The sequence below is a fragment of the Lemur catta genome, chromosome 22 (genome assembly GCF_020740605.2).
Source record: "Lemur catta isolate mLemCat1 chromosome 22, mLemCat1.pri, whole genome shotgun sequence".
Taxonomy (NCBI): domain Eukaryota; kingdom Metazoa; phylum Chordata; class Mammalia; order Primates; family Lemuridae; genus Lemur; species Lemur catta.
The window spans coordinates 27,796,774-27,805,223 of NC_059149.1; the positions used below are offsets into that span (position 1 = coordinate 27,796,774).

The window sequence follows — 8,450 nt, forward strand, 5'->3', positions numbered from 1 at the left end:
GCCTAAAATGAGTGATCCAGTTGGGATGGGGGTTCATGATGCAAGAAAGAATGTTTAATTTCTGGAGTGAAATTCTTCAAAAAGTGAGTGGGGGTGGAATCCAGTGTACAAGTGGAGGGGTTAACCTTACATCAGAGAGTGAAGAGAAAGGTAAAGATAAAATTAGGTAAAGCGATACGGTGATGGAAAAATGAAGAAGTTATCTTTGGTTGCTTCTATTTTCTTGGTGAAATAAAATAAATGTCATTAATTGAGAGTGGGAAGGGGTCAGAGGCAGTAGGGTCTTGGTTCCAGCTTTCCAGTGTATTTGGTTCAAGGCCATGTCTCCTTTCCCGAAGAAGTTATTGGAATACACAGAGGATCCTATAAGCCATAATATCCCATTTTGGTTTCCAGTTCTCTTCTCTTTTTGGTCAACAGGCATTTCCTCTTATCCCTTTGCCCCATTTCTTCATGATTCAATATTGGGGGGTTGTATGTTACTAGAAATTTATCCATTTCTTCTAAATTATCCAGTTTGTTGGTGTATCATTATTTATAGTAAACCCTCATGATCTTTTGTATTTCTGTGGTGTCATGGTGCTGTCTCCTTTTTTATGTCTGATTTTACTTATTTGGGTCTTCTCTCTTTTTTACCTAATTATTCTAACTGAAGTTATGTTGACTTTGTTTATCTTTTAAAACAACCAACTCTGAGTTTTATTGTTGTTTTCTTTTTTGTCAGTCTTTTTTCCATTTATTTCTGCTCTGATCTTTATTATTTCTTTTCTAACACTAACTTTGAGCTTGGTTTTTTCTTTTCTTTTTTTTTTTCCTAGTTTCTTGAGGTGTAACATTAGGTTATTTATATAAATTTTTTCTTATTTTTTAAATGTAGGCGTTTATTACCGTAAACTTCCCCTAGAACTATTTTTGCTACATACCATAAGTTTTGGTATGTTGCATTTCTGTTTGTATCAGAATCTTTTTAAATTTCCATTTTAATTTCTCTTTGACTTATTTGTTGTTTAATTTTTACGTATTTGTGAATTTTCTGAAATTTCTTGTGTTATTCATTTCTACTATCACACCACTGTGATTGGGAAAGATGCATGATGTAATTTCAGTCTTCTTAAGTGTATTAAGATTTGTCTTGTGGCCTAACATATGATCTATCCTGGAGGATATTCATGTGCACCTGAGAAAAATGCACACTATGCTGCTGTTGGTTGGAATGTTCTGTGCATGTCTGTTAGGACCATTTGGTATAAAGCATAGTTCAGTCCAATATTTCCCTATTGATATTCTCCCTGGGTGATTTGTACATTGCTGACAGTGGGGAATTGAAGTGCCCTAGTATTTTTGTATTGTATTATTGTATTATTGTGTTTGTGTGTGTGTGTGTGTGTACTTGACTAGTTGATTCTAAGCTTTATATGGAAATTCAAAGAGATAAGAATATTTAAGATAATCTTAAGAAAAGAAAAAATGTAGATATCTTACTCCATCAGATATAAAGTCATCACAGATTGTCAGTAATTAGGATAGTGAACTACTTGTGCAAAGAGAGACAAAGAGACCAATAAAATAGATAGGCCAGAACAGACAGTCATATATTGACAATAGATTTACAACAAAAATGTCACTATAAGTCATTTAAAAGTTTATATTTTTTTAATTGAGGATGCTAGGAAAATTGGCTACCCATATGGGAAAAATAAATAACAAACATTGATCCCTATTTTAAAAAAATCAATAAAAGTTGGGGATTTGTTATCTAAATATGGCAAGTAAAAAAATGAAGCTACTAGAAGACAATATCGAAGAATATCTTTATGACCTTTAGGTAGAGAAAGATTTTCTTAAAGAGATAAAAAATTAAAAGCGCTATATTAAAAAGAATTCTGATAAATTGGACTACATTTATATTAAGATTATACAAATATTAACATTAATGTTCATAAAAAGGTATAACAAATGGGGTAAAAAGGCAAGCCATAGAGTGGGAGAAAGTATTTTCAAGATATGTAATAAAGTGCTTGCATCCAGTAAATACGAATGAATATATATATATATATATATATATATACATATATATATATATATATACACACACACACATAATGAGAAAATTACAAATAACTCAATGGATAATGGGCAAAATATTTGAACAGGTACTTCAAGAAATGGTATCAGAATTGCCAATAAGCAAATAAAATTACCCTCCATTTTATTGGTAATCTAGGACTTCAAATTTAAACTACAGTGAGTACCACCACACATCTGCTGGAAGAATAAAATTTCATAGCCTGACAATGTAAACTGTTAATGAGGATGTGGCCCAATAAGAGCTCTTCTACACTGAAGCAGCATAAATTTGCTCAAATAATCAGGAAATTCTTTAGCATTATTTCCTAAAGTTGAAAAAATATGTACCCTATGGCAAACAGTTTAAATTCTAAGTCTATACCCATTAAAAAGGTATGCACATGGGCAAGAAGAATCATTTAAAAAAATTATAGCAGTGATAGCATTCATAGCAGGCAAAACTTGAAAATAACCTAAATGTTTATTTACAGTAAAATGGATAAATAAATTGTGACATACTATGATGGAACACCATATAGTATTAAAAATTAATGAGCTACAGTTGCACACTGCTACATAGATACATTTTATAAATGTAATATGAAGTAAAATAAGCCAGATACAAAGGATATATACTATGTAGTTCCACTTATACAAAGTTTAAAGCAATGTGACAAAACTAAAGAACAGTGTACATATAGATATACACGCTTAGGCGATAAACATTCATTCTTGCTGTCCAAGTCCTAATTTGGTTGTCTACCCTTCTAGATACCCTGCACATAAATCTGTATTAGTCTAAGGCAATAATAGTCTTCTTCAGTTCTTTGTCAGGGATTAAGTTTTGGGGTGTGCATGTAAACATTTTCTGGAGAACTTCTGGGAAGGTTTTCCTTGCTGACATAGAAACAAATTCTCTCCTTTAGCCCTGGTGTAATTTGGTGGGTCCAGGACAACGCTGTGACGGAGCACTCACCTCTTCACCCCCGGCCCTTCTAGTCATCACTCACATTCCACTTTTCTCATTCCCCAAATGTCCTTGTTCTGTGTGCATCCCCTACCATCTTTTGATCCAGCACAACTCTCAAGTTAAAGTTCACAACAGGTTAAGTCATGAAAGGGAACCACTTTATTGATGTCCTTGGTATCAACTCTCCAATCCTCTGAGAAGCCTTCATGGGACAGTAAAATCTGCCTTTGTCTAATTTATTTTCAAACTCTTGGAAGACCTTGTATTTCCCTTCATTTATATTTTTGTAACTCTGGAATGAAAGGTTTCTGTCTTACCTGGAGGAGTTATGGACAACAATGCAAGGACTCCAAGGATAAAAAGCAAGACCCTCATGGCTGAATGGGCAAGTCAGGGAGAATCAGTAGCTGGGATGGAGAGAACTTCTTTATATGTTTAGTCATCAAGAGGTGAGTTGCTGCATGATTATTGAACCTTTCAGTAGCAAGAACATTTCTGTGTTTCAATGAGATTTTATATCAGGAGACAGAATACCATGGACATGACTATTAGTCATTCAAAATACATTTATCAAGTGCTGACAGGGTGTGGGCAAAAACAGTAGAATGCACAGAACTTAAAGAGAAGGATTCTCTATAGTAAAGGCAGAACAGATATTCTTTGAAAAACCAACATTCTCTCATGGTTCCTGGAGAAACTGTAAAAGGGTAACATTTACATAGGAAAATATTCATTTATTTACCTGATAATAGGAACAAAAGCACTTGATGCAAGAGCATACCTGTTTATTAATATTTCTGGGAATGTATGTTAGCATACTTAAGCAATGAAATTAGATTTGAAACCATACATAGGCTACTGAGATGTACAAAAGCTTTAACTTGGTTATCTCTCTGTGTAATCAACTGAATGAGATCAACTAATTTTTATTTATTTTTATTCTTTTATATTTAATTTTTTGAGTCACCCTAGGCTAAAGTACAGTGGTGTGATCATAGCTCACTGTAGCCTTGAATTCCTGGGATCAAGAAATTCTCCTGCCTCAGCCTCCTGAGTAGTTGGGATACAGGTGTGGATCACCGTGACCGGCTAATTTTTTTACTTCTTGCAGAGATAGGGTCTCACTATATTGCCCAGTCTGATCTCGAACTCCTGGGCTCAAGAGATCCTCCCACAGTGCTAGCATTGCAGTCATGAGCCCTCATGCCTGGCCCTAATTTTTATATTTAAAACCCAACTTAACACAAATTGTTTGCACTGCATAGTTATATGTAATGTGAGAGGAATCAGAGAAAGGTGGGTGGGACTTAGAGAACCTATAATACACTTAGGAAGATAAATAATATGTAACAAACAGTGGCAATGTAACATGAGCATATATCTGACAAAGGCACAAATTACCCCTTAGACACTAAGGAAATGAACATGAAGGAACCCACAGCAGTTTGAGTGGCCTAGGGAATGCTTACAGGAGGTATGAGGAAGGATATCAACTTTAGAAACTGCAAAGCACATGCACATTTCTGATTGGCATAACTTTCTAGATAGTATTACTCCAGATTCAGTAACTTTTCTTAGTACCAAGAAGGAAGCCCCCTTTCTGTCATGGCTTCCTCTGGGTTCTCCTTCAGAGTCTTAGTGAATGGAATAGGTTGTTGCATTGTTTAAGGTCCTCCCTAGGCAATGAGATTTTGAAAATGACATCTTCAGTTGAATCAGGGATGGGGGACTGATGGAGGCTGTGGTGCCATTATTGGAGGTCCTGGAAGAGGCAAACTCCACAAGTCTTCACAAGTCTAAGGAGGGCCAGTGAGGGGAAGGAAAGCCCTGGGGATGGCCTTCCCTAAGCCTGGATTCAGGTTCTCCTCCTCTCAGGTTGCTGGGGCAGTGACACCTGGGCACAAGCCTCTCCCAGCACCCTAGAAACTCAAAGGGGTATCTTCGGGTCACTAGGGTGTGTGCTGGTTATTGATAACTGTTTCATTTACTGAAACCAGAATGACCTAGGATCTTTAGCATCTCTGATTACAAATTCACTGATTTTTCTCATGTATCTGGGAGTTGTCTTCTTGATCGGGAGGAAAGGCTTTGGAAGTACAGTTTACCATGCAAAACAATGCGATTTATGAGAACAAGTAATTGATGTCCTTTCTGGAACACTACGGGCATAATTTTCAGTGACTCTTTGGTATTTTCTATGAATATTTGTTTCCCTGCTTGATACATTTGGAGCCAAGAGGCAGACTTGGAATGCTGCCCAGGAAACCCAAGGACAGTGTGTGACCCAAGCGCTGGCAGTCAGGGACATCAAAGGAAGGGTCCCAGGAAGGTTCATTGCCTCCTGGGGGTGAGCTGGTGAGGACCGGATGAGAGCTGAAAGGGAGCTTATGACCAGATTGCGCAGGGCCTCAGCAACGAAAGATAAGGTGCTTTGACAATGCCTGTCCTTAAAAGGACACAGAGAAGAAAATTAGATAGCTATCAAGTACAAGTTGTCACAGCAGAAGAAAGGAGGTAATTTATCATTAGATAGGAAATTTGACCTAGAAATTATTGGGCTTTATTGAACATAGCTCTCCAGAAGGCACTCGATATTCAATAAATAATTTATAATCAAGTATTCATAGTTTACCTTCCTTCCCTGTACTCAGCAGTATTGAAAGCTTTGGAGTCCTTGCTGCGTTAATTATCTCTTTAGCTTCTTGTTCCTGAAACCTTTCTAAATTCATTGTTTCCTTACTTTCAGTCTATGAATATCTTTAAGTCCCTGTACTTCAAAAACAAAACACAAAATTACCTCCCTTGTATTTAGTTTGCTTTTGACCTAATACTCTTAACTTTTCCCCTTTTCTCTCAGGAAAATAATGGTCTGCACACTCTATTTCTATCTCTCTGTCTTTCATTCACTTCTTACCCCACAGGTTGCTGACATCTTCCCTCATCTTTCTAGTGAATTTACTTTTGCTAAATCACTAATACATTTTTCTGTATAGCACATTGGTCAACATTTGACTGATCATAAATACAAAAGTTTATTTCTGTGCTTTCTATTCTGTTTCATTGGTTTATATTTCAATCCTTATGCCAGTATCACACTGTTTTGATTATTTTAGCATTATAGGAAGATTTTGTTTATTTATATATTTTTCTTTTTTTTGTTATTGGGAAAAGTTTTCAATTAGCAATAATCATGCCTCGGATAAATCTCATTGGCTACGATACTGCCACTGCACAAAGCTAAATATTTATGTTTATTTTAATTCGCAAATTAAAGTTGCATATATTTATGGTGCATATCATGATGTTTCGATATATGTATACATTGTGAAATGACTAAATCAAACTAATTAACATATGTGTTGCTCACATACATATTTTTTTTGTGATGAAAACATTTAAAATCCACCCTCTTAGCAATTTTTCAGTATACAATACATTGTTACTGACTATAGTCACCATGTTGTACAATATATCTTCTAAATGTAGTCCTCCTGCAAGCTGAAATTTGTATTCTTTGATTTTGAACATCTCCCCTCTACCTCTCACTCCCATACCCTGGACCACCATTGTACTCTCTGCTTCTATCAGTTCATCTATTTTTGAATTTTACATATAAGTGAGTTTACACAGTATTTGTCTTTCTGTACCTTGTTTATTCTCTTAGTATTATGTCATCCTGGTTAATCTATTTTTTCACAAAGACAAAATTTCCTTTTTTTAAAAAAAAGGACGAACAGTATTACATTGTGTAATATTACAGCTTGTAATGTCTGTGCATCTCTGTCAGTTGAGGTTGATGTTGGTAAAAAATGCAGGGATCCTCAGTAGCCAACACTGTGGATGTTGGCAGTGGCAGCAAGTATTTTTGGTCTTCAGTGGTGATGGCTGCTAAGGTCCTCTCAATGCCTTTTCCTCCCACCATGAAAGGTGTATCTGAAAGTACCCTTCTTTGCACTGAGTCTAGCTTGCTTGCCTGCTCACAGTGGCATTACCACTAGTGTCTCATGAGTGGCACCTGTGGAGTATCCACAGAGCTGATGACTGAAGCATGAGTACATATGGAATGACTATGGCTGTGGGGTCTGGGACAGTAATGGCAACAGTGCCTGGGATGCAGTCATTCCTGCTGTTGCATTGGTAACAGTATGCAAGGTGCACATGCTTGTGAAGAGTCAGGGAGCTGGGGTCAGGAGCATGAACTTGCACAGAATTACAGTTGCTCTGGAGTTTGGTGGGCACTAGCTGTCTATGGTGACTGAGCTGGTGCTTGAAGTATGGATATGTGGAGAAAGATCTTGGCTCCAGGGCCTAGGGTACCAGCTAGTTCACTAGGGCAGTAGGTCTGGTTTCTGAGGTGTGGGCAGGTACAGTACAAAACAGAGCCAGCATCTGGAGCATGGGTATTCTTTGAATGGTTGCAGCTCATGGGTCAGGGGCATACACAGAGTTGGGAAATTTGTTGTAGGCTTCATGAATCTGGTAATCCATTTCTCTTCCTAGGATTGGCAAGTTTTCAGTTACTATTTCTCCAATTATGCTTTTTACCTCATTCTGTTTCTCTGTTCCTTTGGGACTCCTATATGCCTATACTTGTTTACTTGATGGTGTCTCATAACTCTTGTAGGATTTCTTCATCCTTTTTCATTCTTTTTTCTTTTTTCCCCCTCTAACTGAAATTTCAAATGTCATGTCTTTGAGTTCACTGGTTCGTTCTTCTGCTTGCTCAAGTCTGCTATTGAAACTTTCTATTGAATTTTTCAGTTTAGTCAATGTATTTTTCAGCTTTAAGATTTCTCTGTGCTTTTTATTTTATGGTTTCTATGTCTTTATTGAACTTCTTTTTTGTTCATGAATTATTTTCCTGATTTTTTTTGTTTAGTTGTCAACTTTTATTCTCTTATAGTCACTGAGCTTTTTCAAGATGATTATTTTGAATTCTTTGTCAAGCAGTTCACGAATTGTTATTTCTTTAGAGTCTGTTATTGGTGCTTTATTGGTTTTTGGGTGGTGTCACATTTGCCTGATTCTTCATAATCCCTGTAACCTTGCATTGGTGTCTGTGCATTTGAAGGAGCAGTCAAGTCTTCCAGTCTTTCCAGACTGATTTCAGCAGGTAGAGACTTTCATCAGTCAGCCCAGTCAGAGATTCTTGGCTGGTTGCCTGGCACGGTCTGAAGAATAACCAGCCGGTGGTGTCATAGGGTAGGCCTACTGCTGAGATTTTTGTGTGGGGCCATTGGGTCCATGAGCAAGTGGAGCTGGAACTATTTTTGTGGGTGGATGTGTTTGGAGTCTATACTGTAAATAGTTGGGCCTACCTCCTAGTCCACAAACCAGCAGGTCTAGAGCCAGCCCTGTGGGTGAGCTGGGCTGGACCTGGGTCCATGAGCAGATGGGGTTGTCTCTAGGTCCA

General features: G+C 37.1%; 1 pseudogene; it reads right to left on the bottom strand.

Annotated features, from left to right (window-relative positions):
• Nucleotides 1–6,169: 6,169 nt before the first annotated feature.
• LOC123626734 lies at nt 6,170–6,276 on the bottom strand (annotated as a pseudogene).
• Nucleotides 6,277–8,450: the final 2,174 nt, after the last annotated feature.